This window comes from Myripristis murdjan, chromosome 21 (genome assembly GCF_902150065.1).
Source record: "Myripristis murdjan chromosome 21, fMyrMur1.1, whole genome shotgun sequence".
Lineage (NCBI taxonomy): Eukaryota > Metazoa > Chordata > Actinopteri > Holocentriformes > Holocentridae > Myripristis > Myripristis murdjan.
Genome location: NC_044000.1, coordinates 19,895,956 through 19,911,296, shown reverse-complemented (window position 1 = coordinate 19,911,296; position 15,341 = coordinate 19,895,956). Strand labels below are relative to the sequence as shown.

Genomic DNA, 15,341 nt, shown 5'->3' with positions numbered 1-15,341 from the left:
ATGAGGATAAGGATGTACGGTGCAGTTTTTGCCCATTTCATCATCCTGTGTTTTTTTTATGGGTGTATTCCTCCACCTTACCCACTTTCCCAAACATTATACCATTATGCAAATATCAGTCAACTGCAATGTTTTGCTATTAGAAAAAACACGGTTATTAATAATTTAGATTATTGCTTCAGCCTTGGTAATACTCTGGTGGACTACATGTTAAGTTTACTGATAGCTTACTGAGAGACAGAGCCAAAAAGCAATAAAGGTGAATAAATGAACCATTAAATTGCTTGACACCAGAGGATTACGATCCTCTCGACCACATATAATGATGCGTTTTGGTCTCTTAACGTCAGAGCATGTTTCTCAAGAGTGCCGGAGTAAGGCAGAAAAAGAAATCTCATGAGTGTTAAGCCCTTTTTCGTCCTAATTACAGCTTCCTGTCTCTGCGGTTGCAAGGCCCAGCAGTGCAGCGCCGTGTCTGGCAGTAGTGATCTCCAGGGCCCCTGTGGTCCGCCATACATCCAGACATCCAGGCCTCCCACCCTGGGCCACACAAGAAGGCCAAAGCTTGTGCACTGACCCTGGGCAAACCTGAGGGAAACAGCAGGGAGCAACGGGGCCAGAGGGAGCGCAGACGGCACGGGAGAGAAAACCACTGCACAGCAACAACGGCGTGAAATCTCACAGACACACACATAGCTATCTGATACCAGTATTTCTCAAAGCCTCTGCATGTTCTGGGTTATCAGCTTTAAGGCCCGAGGCAGGAGAGACGAGTGCTAAACAATAATCTTGTGCAGCAGTTAAGACATGTCCACACCACTGAGGTCAAATGTTACGCAGTGGAAAATGCGGCCTTTAACACCTGGAAGTAACAACCGCGAGCATGACGCGTTAAAACAATGTGGCAATGCAATGCAATCACCGAGCAAATGCCTTCGATGCATACCACTGCTGTACCGAAGCCCATTGTGCATGCATGTGTGTGTGTTCATGCGGCTTGCTGTGCGTGCATGTGTGTGCAGTCGGTTCGCCTCACCTGGCAGCAATCAGGAGCGTGCTTCACTAACTGTGGTAAAACAACATAAATGCGTGGCACAGATGGAGAGGCGGGGGTGGACGACTGAGCTGGTCTTGTGAGAGCGAGACAAAGAAATGGAACAAAATGAGAGACATGGAAACAAGACGCAGCCAGACAGCAAGGGATGATTAAGGGAGCAGGGGAGAAATGATGAACAAAATAGATTAAATGTAAAGAGCTAAAACAAAAATCCAAGGTAAATAATGGAAGGCGGCAGGGGCAATCTTTTGGAGTAGAAAAGGCAAAAGAGGAGATTGGTTAAATGTGAGCAGGCCCAGGGAGGATAATTATGTGGTCTATGAATTACATTGGAGAAAAATTAAAGCGAGGCAGAGCAGAGAGAGAGAAACCATGTTATGCCGAGAGAAACAGATACCTTATTAGCAGATACATCATCTAATACCGTTCTCTTGTCACCGAGATTTTTCTTTGGAGAAATAAGCAAAATTAAAATTATTTGATTAAACAGTCTGGTACATGAACGCAACGTGAATTTCTGGTTGTGTTGGAGTCGCAATAATCTCATTTTCCAGCAGTAGGAAAGGAAATATGGACCAAAAAGCACTACGAAATAGAGAAGTAGCCTAATAGAGGAAGGTCTAGTGCAAAACTATGTAATAAACTGCAGTCAATCTATAATTCATCAGCTTTAGAAAGCAATCGTCTATCTCCCTCACTCACACACACACATATAAATAGACAGATACACTCACTTTCTACATGCTGCTGTAACTTTTCACCTTACACAAGGTTGATGATTACGTAATAATTCATGTATACTTTTTATATATATTACTTTCACTATTTTCTATTTTTGCACTCTTGTCCATTCGGTGATTCTACCTGGCACTAGGGGTGTAAAACCAAACCGTAAAAAAAAAGGAGCCGTCCATTACACACATCACTCGATGAAGTTCTCACTGGCGATGCATGGACCTCCAGGGCGACGGAGAGTGTTCATTATATTTTGAACTTGGAGATGAAAAGTGCAGCACATCCACTGTGTGAGAGCCGTACAGCCACACACTTAGCTAATGAATGAACGAATGAATATATTTATTATACCGGAAATATTTCAATGTTTGTTTTAAATAATCTGAGTAGATTTTTGCCTTTGAAAGAATATTTGTTGCTTCATGTTGTTGTCACACATCTGCCAAAAAATACTGTTGCAAATAAGACAAAATCCCGAGAGCATTGGTAATGATAATGGTTTTGTGTGTGATGAAAAAAGCAAATCAAACTGAAACTGTGAACGAAAAACCACAATTCAAACCGAACCGTGAGTTTACTGAACCATTACATCCCGAGCTAACCCCATTGTTTCCTACATTTGCATATGTAAATTTTTCTGTTTTCTTACTGTGCATTAATTATTATTACTGTTTCATCTTATAGTAGTTTTTACCTTTTTACTTATTCACTTCCTCTTTCCTGACTGCAAGTTGAGCCGTTCAGTGTAAGTGTACAAAGGAATTTCCCTGCGGAAATCTTTTTTTATTCTGTTTACAGACATCCGTAAAAATAGTCAATACACCCCCGCCCCAGCCATCATCTACATCCCCAAAAAACACTGTTTTCTTTTATTCAGTATTTATTAACGGATGAAAAATTAACAAATTAATATAAACAGTGCCAACTTGCTGTGAGCAGCCTATTTAAACTTTCCAGGCTTTGTGTCCAGCAAAAACGACTCCACAATCGGGCATATATCACAGAAATGGGTTGAAAAAATATTGTAAAACTTTGCTGCACGTACGGATCAGACTTTAATTGTGCCTTGTTTAATCTAAACCAAGGCTGACGTATCAAGTTAAATGAAAAGGGAACTAAGCATTTTCCACAGTTTTAGAATCGTAGAATCATTTTCAGCCCCGGAGAATGATCTGACCCATTCTTTAATTAAATGATGTGCAAGAATAGAAAGAAAAAAAAAAGTTTATGTAACCACGTTCCTTGAGTCCCAACATGCCCTCCCTGACTTCTGTAATATCCTCGGTGTGTCTACAGGACAAGCTTTGCCCGAGGTGAGTGGACTGAACTCGAGCCACTGTTTGACTGCCAGGTAAGTGCTCAGGCAGCCCTTGAGGGAACACGGCAGTACAGCATCTCACTGAAAATTGTTCAGTCTGCTTTAATATGCCCTGCTGAGGAACTACAGTGGAAAAAGAAGCAGTGTTATGAATGCATCAATCGCAGCCGGTGAGAAAAAAAATGTCTTAAATAACCTCACAGAGGTTTCTGTAGGAAGCGGAAAGAGAAGTATAGGCCAGATAAGCACTGAAGAAATGACAGAGTCTGATGTTAAAGCTGCGCTGGGCTGATAGGAGCATCTACCACCAACAAATCTTCTCTCTGTTCCCGACTAACAGTCTGCCTTTCTGTATTTAGGACAAAAATACATGTTGATTAACAGCGAGTGGGTAGAATCTAATAAGGCTAATAAGGATTAATCTATGTTGTTTAACACTGGCGGCGAAAAACAGATGAGACAATAAAGACGACAAAAGAGTGCTACAAAGAAAACAGTGGGATGACTGCTGTATTTAGCCCAAATAAATCCAGACCAGTGTGCATGCACAGAAGGCAAATGCACCGTCCTTTTATTTTGTGTGCAATGCAAGGCAATGGGATTTAAAATGTGCACATACTCTCAGAAAAAGTACAGGCTAACTGGTTTGTACTTCATAAAATATTGAGCCCTCAAGAGTGGAGGTGTTCTCCGTCTAAAAAAAAAAATATAGCTTTTTCCCTTTAATATTCACCTCTCAGCAGTTCATGTCAGTACACAGTTGCAACCTCTGTGCTACAAACAATTCCCTCAGACTGCAAGCGGCTATAAACCAATACATCACCAAGAGGGGGGAGGAGAAAAAAAAGGGGAACAAGACGAGCTCTGCTGTGTGGTTTGCACGTCCACAGCCCTCAGGATTGATGTGAACTATATGGTCCAGGACAGACGTATAAGAAGCCGTGCAACCGAGGCACGGGAATTTCTGAACTGAACTGCGAATTTGTCTGAATCTCCGAGCCGGGGAAATTCATGAAATGAGCACAATCTCTTAAAATGCAAATGCACGCACCGTGCACAAAAAAAAGTGTGAAAAAATACAATTTCCTCACCGCGAATGGATTACATGGAGGAGGCATGACTTTGAACAGGCTGTAGTCTGACAGTGAAGTAATGCAGTGGAAAGCCAGTGTTGAGGCTGGAGCCGTGGCCAGGCGGAAACATTTACCTTCACCTCGGGCAACCTGGATTCAATTCCAAACCCAAGCCAAGACATTTTCTACCATCAGTGAAGTTTTAATGTGTAGCCGACCAAAACCTTAATCTCACCTTAACCTCAGCCAAATTGGTTCACCTTCAGGGGGTTTCCTTTACCAAATCTTAACCATAGCCTTGCCGTTAACCAGACCTAACCTTGCCAAAGCAGGTGCAAAATCACCGAGGGTAGTGAAGGTGGAAAAAAAAAACAGTTTCTTGCTATGGTCACAATACCTATTCATGGTGGAGGGAAAAAAAAATGGTCACACACTTCCACACAGTCCACAACATGTAATAGCACTCTGCATTTCAGAGTTCAAGCTCTATTCACAAGATGTCATGGTGACTGTGTTGGAAACTTTAAATTCAAACCGAACTGATCGTATCACTAGCACGAAATGGAGAGATCACAACTGACAAGGCACGAGAGCGTAACAATGTCACCACCTCTACAAGGACGAGGGAGGATCACACACACGGATGACAAGCACCTGATCACGAACATAAAACATGACATTTACTCAACTTTTGCAGATCCCAGAACTCCGACTTGCGTCTGATCAGTCCCGTTCAAAAGCCTGAAGTTCTTATTATAAAGGTAGCCTCAGGAGAGAGCGCCAACAAAAACAGTTTCCAGTTACATACCTGTGATTAAAGCAAAGGCATTTATACAGGTAGTGATCTTGTTCCACTATCATGGCTGCTGTAATACGAGCCATTCAAATATTGCAAATATAGGGTAGTATTTCTCTGTACAACATTCAGCCCCGTGCCATCGCGTATCATCTGGGGATCAAAACCAGCATGGTCGCAGACAGATCCATGCAGACAAGAGAAAATGAGGACAGTCGAACGGGTGTACCGCAGAACACCGCCACACAAAGTCACTGAAGTCCTACACCGAAGTGAGAAAATTAAACTCGAGGAAACGGCGCATTCGCCCAGGCTAAATGAAGCGCGCCTCGCTCTCCTCTCTTAATGAACCTCCTGCCACAGGTCTGCCCCGCGTTAGCCTCAGGACGCGACGAGGTTATTACTGTCCAGGACATCAGACATCGGCTTCTGTAATTATACTGCCAGCGTCTGAGCTCTCTACAGGGTCCACTGGACCTCCTGTCACAGTTTTTGCGGTGGAACCACAAAGTGCAGCTGTTAAGAATAGTTTGCAGGCTAAATGGCTGGCTACCTAGGCCGTTGTAAATGTGTGACTGAGGACAATTAAAGAAAGAACTGTGTCAAAGTTGAGGCACTGTGTTGTCGTCGAGCATTTCAACAGAGCTGCTTCATCCGGCACTCTCTTTGTTTTTTTGTTTTTTTTTTGGTCAGCCTTTGCCCACTACTTCTGTAGTGTAGCTGCTAGGCCAGTCTATCTGCGAGTAGGAGAGAATGTGTGCAGGGTGGTAATGAGTGGGAGAGAGAGGGAAAGAAAAGGAAGAGAGAGGGAGAAGAAGATGAAGGCAGAGGGCTGATGATGGGAGACAGCCAGAAAAGAGAGATGCAGTAGCACCATCTCCGTGATGGATGGACGGATTATCTCTCTCTACTTCGCAGCCAAAAGAGCTCAACATTTGGGGGTTAAACCTTTCCCACATACCCTGCCAAGCCGTAATCCTGCTGCCGCTCCAACAGTAACATTATGTCATAATGAAAGCCTTCCTACTTTCCCCTTCCACTTTGGTTGCTCACCTTGTTTTCTTTCCTGCACATCTGTTTTTCCCTGTGACCTACATTCGGCTGTGGTACTGTACGTGCAGATGTTGAGAGAAGGCACCACTCCGCTGAATGTGTGTGTTCCGAACTCAGTCATTTATGTTTTACCCACGCAAAGGAGCTAATCAGAGTTACTTCAGCAATTATGAGTGTGTGTGTGTGTGTGTGTGTGTGTGTGTGTGTGTGTGTGTGTGTGTGCAGTTACTGTACTGGAGCTGCGGCTGCCAGGCTCTGTGTGGATATGTGACTTCCTACCAGCAGTAGATCAACTGTCTCCTCACCACTGGCACCTAGCATGTGGAGCTGAGAACACACTGCGGGCGATACAGCTCATTCCAGCCATCCAACCGCCTGCCAATCAAATACACTGGAGCGTGCACATGCATGGCTGCACACACACACATGCACGCTCACACACACACATGCGCGCACACATGCGTACACCCAGCATGCACAGCTAAGCAAAGACCAGCACTGAAAAGCAGAGCACAAACTGCTGTAGCACAAAAAAACACAAGAATAAATTCAGTTGCTCTTCCTCATGAATATACAGTGGCTAAATTTAGAGTAGCCGACTTATTAAAAATGGTATTTCTTCATTACTCTCTATCTGACACGCGTGCACACACATGCAAACAAAGAAAGAGGGTGGGAGGATGCTCGTCTTAGTTTTGATCATCTAATGTGATCAAAGAGAGAGAAGTTAAAAGTCTTTTTTCATCGTGATGAGTTGTTCTCTTGGCAGAGGCAGGATTAGGTTAATGAGGGAGGGCTTTGTGTTGAGGTAGCGTAGGATCCAGTAAGGTCACACCAGAAAATACTAACTCTATTAAAGACTGATCCTGCTGAGGCACATTAAGTCCATCTAGACCCCATCTATCCCCACGTCAGCCATGGCACCGATTATATCTGCGGAGCAAAAATGTCTATTTTCACAGACACACTTTAAAACTCATTAATCTTGCTCTACAGTAGTGAATACGTTCAATAGCAGCCAAGAGGCGCAGGGAGGCGGAAGTCTATTTCGCACGCACCTGCGCTCCTGTCAGCGTCCATCTGTTCCCTAAGACTCACACCTGATCCGTGACGCAGAGCAGGAACGACTGGCCTCAGATGTCCATGCCGCAATACGTGTGTGCGTGCTCTCAAACGCACGTGCACGCCCCAACACCAAACCCCTCGGCTCATAATACGGAGACAACACCTGGACACTGACACACACACACACCTGGACGAGGACATTACAGTACCAATTTAGCCCGTCTCTTCCCATCAGAGCGCCATGTGAAGTGTACGTGTGCCCTGTAATTATGAGAGCAGTGGACACGTTTCATTTAAGGCAAGCACAACCGCACGGCCCCGCAGAGAAAAGAAGCCACTGAGTCAGACCCAGCAAGAGACTGGAGAAAGTAAGAAGAGGAAATTTATGAGATTAAAACAGAAGACAGAAACCACTGGTGTCAAAAAATAAAGCTAATGGATATAAAGAGGAAGAAGGCGAGAGGTGCGTGTTGGACATGAGTTCTGCAAGCTACGTGCACTCTCTGTGAAAAACTGATAGTGAAGGTTCAGGTCCTACTGGTGCTGCGTGGATGCAGAGGAGCTGAGGATTAATCATTTATTAATCAAACCAGCCGTTCTACACGTACGCGGTGGTTTGTGTTGTTTAAAGGAAAGTGCGAAGCCCTGTCACCTTTAGTATTTTTTATTCATTCATACAGCCTGAAAGCAGAGAGAGAGAGAGAGAGAGAGAGAGAGAGAGAGAGAGAGAGAGAGAGAGAGAGAAAGTGCAGCAAGCAACAGAGAGAAAGTTTTGGCAGCGTTTGATCGCAGGCCGGCAGGGCAGCTGCCGTAGCAACAGCCTCATCCAATTCGACTATCTAGGAACACTAGTTGTTGTAGGTGTTAAGACAAACAGCCTTCATGTAACACACCACTGTCACAGCAGCGCGCTGGGAGAGAAACACTGTTAAAGATCGAGTTTAATTCTGCAGCTCCGTCTGGTAAGAGCGTGACTGTAGCAGTCATTCACGGGCTGCACCGGCTGTAAACAGGAAGCAAACTTGAAAGTTTAATCTAACATCAGTGTACCAAAGGAAAAAAAGAAAAAGAAAAAAAAAAAACACCTGACAAGTCACCATCAGAAAAAAACTTAAACTTGGAAGTGATGTCTAATGTGAAAACTAACCGCCACTTTAAGGAGACAGGGAAGCTGGGGGAAACTCTTGGCCGTGTACTGTTGAATCATCCTGACCTTCTAAGTACATCCCACTCTGATAAATCACACAGGGCAGTGGTTCTTAATGACAGCCTTTCACGGTGCACAGAGCGCACTCAAATACACCCTGCCAACAGCAAGGTCCTGTGAAGGAAATGCAGTTCTACATCTCACATTATGGCCCATAAATACAGCTGGGAGTGCCGACGCCCACAGGCAGAGTGGCACTTCATGCAGGAAAGTGGACGGAGCCCACTTAAAGGAGACTTCACAGCCCGTTCCCCTCCTCGTAAAGGTTGTTTGCCGATGATGACGGGATGATTGTACTATCAGATTTTACGACCGGTTTGTCTCTCAAAACTCCACCGGTCTGGCTCCGCGGGTTTCTGGAACAAGAGCCCCCAGAATTAGCAGTGCCAGCTTACATGTGGCTATAAATACTCTTTTTGTTGTTGTTGTTTTTGGGTGTGGGACGCAAGAAATGGGTCAGAATCTCAAGAAAATGTGAAACAGGAGAGGTTTAGTCACTGATATTCTAAAATCTAAAAGCAGCCACACTTTTATTCTGGTGCAGACCTAAAATAAACACTTGTTCCACACCAATACAGCCACAGAGGTTAATACATATGCAAAAAAAAAAAAAAAAAATGTTGACAGGGCTTCATGCACTGACTATAACTTAGATGCGGATTTGTGAGAAACATCATGTTTGTTTGACTGCTCAGAGATCAGGACCTCTCTAAGCTCTACAGCCATTTTCAGACGGCTTAACCTCGCTATAATCTGTCTGAACTCTGGACACTTACTTCTAAATATGGGCTGAGATTAGAAGCTATGAGAGACATATAGCTCCGCTACAACGGCTTCGGCACATTAGCGTGCTCCGAAAATCCCACGTCCCGTTTCAAAGAGCCAACATAAGGAGCATATCACCATAAATCAACACAACGACATCCCACAGCCGAGTGCCTGAGCGACTTTTCTCAGGAAGTTTATAACCTGGCAAAACAGGCTAATTACCTCTGACGTGCATGTGTTATTCATGCGGTGCCCCGTCCTCTGAGTGCACTCACACACACACACATACACGTATATACACACACATGCACGCACACACACACACACAGACAGGGAATGAGGGGCACAGCTGGTCCTGATGACTCCAGCGCTCCTCCTTTTGAAGGCTGAGCTCATATAACTGCTGCTCTGCTCGGTTAGCCTGCATCTGAAATTACACCTCCACCTTCCCAGAGTGCCCTGCCCATGCGATCCTCCTCTCCATCCCTATCTGGACATACAGTCTGGAACAGATAAAAAAAAAATGAAACTCTATCTCTCACTGCAAAGAGACAGTAAATTCATATGGGCATTTTAGGATTAACTAAAAAGGAGCTAGAGGATCAACTGAAAAGTTTAACCTTGCCATTCCCCAAGCTTGGGATTTTTGTCGTTTTGTCGGGTTAGACTGCACATTTCAGATACTGAGCATCAAAGATTTTGACATGCCATCTGGCATTTACTTTGCTTAACCTCAAAAAAAGGAATATGTGGATCATTAAATTTTACCACAGAAAAAAACCAAACATAATAATTCCAAGGTCACGATTTTTAGCCTCATTCTCAAGACTGGCCATGATATCTTGTGCTGGAATCAGCGTGACAATGTGGAGCAACCTTATTATCACCCAAAGGCAGTAAAGGCAGGATATTAAAAGGTGGTTCACTGTGCTGCTAATGAGCAATCTGACCACTGCTACACATCTGTCTCTCACAGGACATAAAGCCTGTGCCCTTTTGGAGTTTAAATGTGAACAGGGAACAAATGGGTCCTTGAGGCATAACTCCTGCCATTTTCCATCTGAACACCAGGCACAAATTCAGGCCGTTTAGCTGATCAGTCAGGTTTGTGGTGCCTGATGTGTTATGAAACTGTTTTGTGCTGTGTTTTCTGACGGCCTTTACTTGATGTAAAAGCACGTTAACGGCCCATGTAACTTCTTTATTTACAAGGAGATGATTATATGGCAATTTCCCCTCAGCGCACTCCTTCCTCATTTTATGTGTGGCCTTGCCATCTCCCAGATGTCAGACGCCATTATTGATACCGGTGAGAACTAGTTTGATAGCGTGATCGACCAATCACTGATGTGTTTTATGGGCTACAGTCCCTCCTTACTGCCTGACAGCTGTGGAGCTGTCCCTCCACAGTTTGTTCAGAGCTAACACCAAAAATTACTCAAATCAGATCATGTGATGCTCGCTTACCTGGTGTTACTATCCCACTAATGTGTGGAAGCTTTGCAAATGCAGCGTCTACTATGTGTGAAAAAAAAAAAAACATTCTGTACACTGAAAACTCTGGTGCAGGATTGTTTACTTGTTCAGACATCAAGATTGCGTCACGTATTGCCTTCTTCAGCATAAAAGCATCACGCCGACTCCACATGCTATAGAAAAATAGCTGTTCCATATAATGACCACACAGGGCAAGCAGCATGGGCCTAGACACAGAGAATCTAGAGAGGCCATCAGACACAGAAAAGAAAATCTAGAAAGGCTGCTCATGACTAACAAAGTCCATGTATCAGCAGTTTTACAGGATTATGTATAAATAACAATAGTGCAGAAATAGAGGCCTAATGGAGACTGCACATTTTCGATGCAACTAGAGCTAGGAAAGCTGTTTTGCATAACAGATGTGGAATATATTAATTTGGGGCAATGCTCAAAAGTTTGGCTATCAGTCTACGATGTTATCACACTGTCTTTTTCAGCACAGCGCTGTAAAGACACATCAGTTAAAAGACCGTTGGCTTAAATCATGCCTGCCTCATACCTCCTAATTTATTAAGCACCTCCTAATTTATTTTTTGGCTGGCCGACTGCAGCTGTCTGTCTATGCACCACTGTGTAAAGTAGGCTAATGCAACACAGTGGAAGCTGGCAGGTCATGGGTAAAGTGAAAATTAAATGAATGCATGTCCCATTACAGGGTGAGTGTCAATATGCTGGGACGTGCATTCTTTGGATGCATTTGGGAGTGTCTGTAGGACTGTACCTGACAGCCACACGCCCACACAAGCAAGACTTAAGCAACTCAATAATAAAGCAGTTAATGTGATTGGTAAGGCAAAGATGTAAGAGCAGGGTGCAGGGTGAAAACGGGCACATTTATGCTTTAAGACGAGGGCCAAAATGGGAATGAGCAGGATATTGTGTGTGCATACAAAGAAAGCAGCTCCCCTGAAACCTGTGGGCTCTGCACACCCACAGGACGCACCCCATTCAAGTCAATAAACACCCAGCGGCACAGACACAGAGATACCAGCCTGTGTGCGGCAGTATTTGGGTAAAAAAATAAATAAATATGTGCAAAAGCAATAATGCAGATGTTACATGAAGATGACAACCTTCCTCTGGACTAGTGGTGTGTGTGTATGTGTGTGTGCATGTGTTCAGCCTGGGATCCAAGCACATTAGTAATATCATAACACACAAGAAATGCTCATGGCACAGAAAGGTAAACGCAAACAAAGAAAAATGTGCATTTGCATTCTTCTCTCCAGCTATATTCCAGTCTACATATTCTGGTCTGCATAGGTACAACACTGCCTCTGAACACTGGCCACTCTATAAAGCATCTGTCCTTTTTTCCCACAATGAAAGAAAAAATAGCACAGATATATATCTGCTACAACCTTCAGCTGAAAACCTCTGCAGCTCAAAATACAACACCGTTTAAAACACAAATGCGTGTGCACACATTCATATAGCAGCTTAACAAAATAACCTGGTGAGAAGCTTTGTGTTTCCTCTTTCCTGTGCTGCATTACTAGTAAATGAGCAGACCGATGCCTTGTTTTGGCAAGAGGTTTTTGATTCCACTGGACTACAATGAAATGAAGGCATGTCGGGTTTAAGTGATGGGAGCATGTGTTTTGGTGACAGCGTAATGGGTCTTAACTGCTCAGAGTGATAAACCCTGACTTCAGCCTATATCGGACAAGTCAGGACACTTCAAAGGCACAGCACCCCCGCCCCCTCCCTCACACGCACTTTATTGTCTCTCACACCTCTGTCTTTTGCTTGCCTCTAAACGCTCTTTTCATCAGCCTCAATCGTGCAATGCAAAATGGATTTGGACCATAACACTTCTGTATTTAGTTTAAGCATTTGCTCAGAAAAGTGTGACGGTATCTGATTGTTTCTAATTAAATGGCTCCAAACAAAAGCTCGCTCCAGTTCACTAACACTAACTGTGCAATTGAAAAGTGAAAGCAAAGACATATTAAATAAATACATTTCCTAGCAGGCCGTGTTTCAACATAGCTGCCGCGGGCTATTTCCAAATGAACTTTTCTGAGCACAAGAAGAGGTTATTGCTGTCACTACTGGACAACTGGACTGCCTTTGACCTCTGTGTGGATCTACCCTTATGAAAAATCACTTCAATATTCCTATGTGCATTTACAGTGGATCTGTGATACTCATTAGGCAGGTTTATAGTATCCTTCCCATACTTTATGGTATTACCAGGTCCATTTAATGCTCCTATAGGACCTTATGGTTTTGTGATATTGGATAGTACCCACCTAAAATTTACTGTAGGATTACTGTGAGCTTTATGATGAAATTCAGCTTTCCCTGTGGCTGGACTGCAGGCTACAATGCATCTGCATGGAGCTGGCTGACAAGAGCCAAGTGGGAAAACAGAACAATGGACCTCTACATCTTCTCCCCAAGTTGTGGAGCTGCAGTGGAGGCCTGGCTTCATCATTCACTGTGAATGAACTCAATGGAAGACACTCACTGTGAGGAGAAAATATTGTCTCAAGGCACCCTGGCTCTCAAAGTAGGCTACTTGTGCGGCTTCAGACTACAGGAGGCGTCATTTAGTGAGCCGCTGTTTGATGGTTAAACTCTGCTGCAGGTCATTAATCTGATGCTCATCTCGTGTATTAGTGCACTAAACCTAATGGTTTACCTACAAGAGCCTCCATAACAAGATGTGCTGTCGATGCTCAAAGTGCTTTCTGTGATCATCGTAATGATCATAATGAAAAAAGTAACGCAGTGGAAGCTTATTTCACTAAACTACATTTGCACTTGCATGTTTAATGTCTAATTCCTCTGAATCCTAATCACAAAACCACATCGCCAGCACGCCATGCCCCTGCCATACGCATCTTCTCCCTTCGCTCCATGTCCTGCACAAAGCGCTCTGGAGCGGCAGGAGCGAATGCAGATCTGTATGGAAATCCTGCGCAAAGCGAACAAAGGCTCACCTAAAAGATGTGTCCGTCTTGCCTGGATGCCATCCGCTGCTCCATTCTGCTCCTGGTCGCCTTGTTGCACGGACGGCGCGCAGCTTGCTTTGCACGCTTCAGTTTTCTGTTCAGTGAGATCCACTACTACGCCGAGCGGTAGGACTGTGTTGTCTGTCACATTGTTGCTGGCCCTCTCTTGCATCCACATCTGAGTTTAAAGGGGCGGAGCCACCACGAGCTGTGTTTTTTTTTTTTTTTTTTTTTTTTTCACCACTGAGACACTGAGGTGGCTTCTTGGGCTGGAAGGAGGGAAAGAAGGAAGGAGGGAAGGAAGGAAGGAATGAGGGGAAAGAGGAAGGAAGGAAGGAAGGAAGGAAGCAAAGGAGGTAGGACACTTTGATTTCAATAACTTTTCGGGGAGTCTGTCCTTGTCAGACTAGCTTTACATCCTGCTGTAAAGTCACATGATGAAGTAGAAGGTGAGGTGTGAAGTGTAAGGTGTGTGTGTGTGTGTGTGAGAGAGAGAGAGAGAGAGAGAGAGAGAGAGAGAGAGAGAGAGAGAGAGAGAGAGTGCCTTTCTCATTTGATGCAAGGTGGCCTATCACCTTCTGATTACACACTATATGTGAACAAGCAAAAAAAAAAGTGTGCATATTTTTGTGTCTGTGTTGTCATTATTAGAGAGTGAGCAAAAAGGGGGTACAGAGAGTGAGAGATACAGTGTTGGACCTATTTGTTTAAGCTTAGCAATATAAAAAATGTTAAGCCTCTTCTCCTTCTATAGCATTTCTCATTGTGCTGCACAGAATCCGTCAGAGGAATGCGGATTTTGCGTTTGTGTGCTGTTCTCTTAATTGCCTCATCAGTAAATGTCAAACGTTCAAATGGCTCTGCCTTCCAGATTTATTTATTCATTTGCGCTCCATCAGATGCAGCCGCTGTTGCTGCATGGTGCAATTACGGCTGCACAGACAAATATGCCAATGAATAATAAATCACGACACAAAGAGGGCTAACGGGCTGTCTGTGGACCATAAGAACAACTGGAAAGTAAACTCACACAGAGTTTACCGTGACAAAATCAACACTAACCTCTGCAGCGCCGAGGGGAGCTCAGAAGACTGCACAGAGAACAGTGGAGTTTGCAGTGATGGAAAACTTGCAAAGAATTTCCCATCAACGACTACACAGACACGCACATATATACACACATATGGATCAGGGGAATACCACAGACACACAGAGAGCATTCACAGCAGTGCTCTTCACACAATGACAGAGCTCTTGAAGGCAGATGACTCACACTTAACTCACTGGTGGACTCAGTGAAGTCATTCCCTCCCATATGATTGAGAGACGGAGACTGTGAGTGGGTTTCTGGCCTACAGCGATGTGTAAGGACTTCTATACTGAAACATAGCCTCCAGCCCTCCCCACGGCCCACCTGCAGGTCAGCAGCCGTTTGCTGCACACCTGACACAGCTGCTTATCGTCTTGTGCGGGTGGATGTCAGTCACCAGCCCTTCATACCGCTGCCTTTGTATGAGGCTTTGGATGCAAGTGTGACGAGAAGGAATCTCACAATGAGTGTGTGAGAGTGTGTGAGAATGTCAGGCACATGTGTGTATGCAAGAGCAAGAGAGTGTATGTGTGCCTGGTGTGTGTGTGTGTGTGTGTGTGTGTGTGTGTGTGTGTGCATTTGTCTTAGGCTCTCTAAAGAGACGAGCAGTTTGCTTCGAGGTTTTCTTTTGCTTCTCCGTGGTAGGAGCCAGTTTGATTCCACACTACTGCTTTCACCGT

At 44.3% G+C, this 15,341-nt stretch overlaps 1 protein-coding gene across 1 annotated transcript in view; it reads right to left on the bottom strand.

The window, feature by feature from the left end:
* Window positions 1–13,697, bottom strand: part of st6gal2a (ST6 beta-galactosamide alpha-2,6-sialyltranferase 2a) — a 36,649-nt gene extending 22,952 nt beyond the window's left edge. Inside the window, exon 1 of the mRNA XM_030081080.1 lies at window positions 13,560–13,697. The gene's annotated coding sequence lies outside the window, so the exon portion shown is untranslated. The remainder of the gene's footprint in view (window positions 1–13,559) is intronic.
* Between the last annotated feature and the right edge of the window lie 1,644 nt (window positions 13,698–15,341).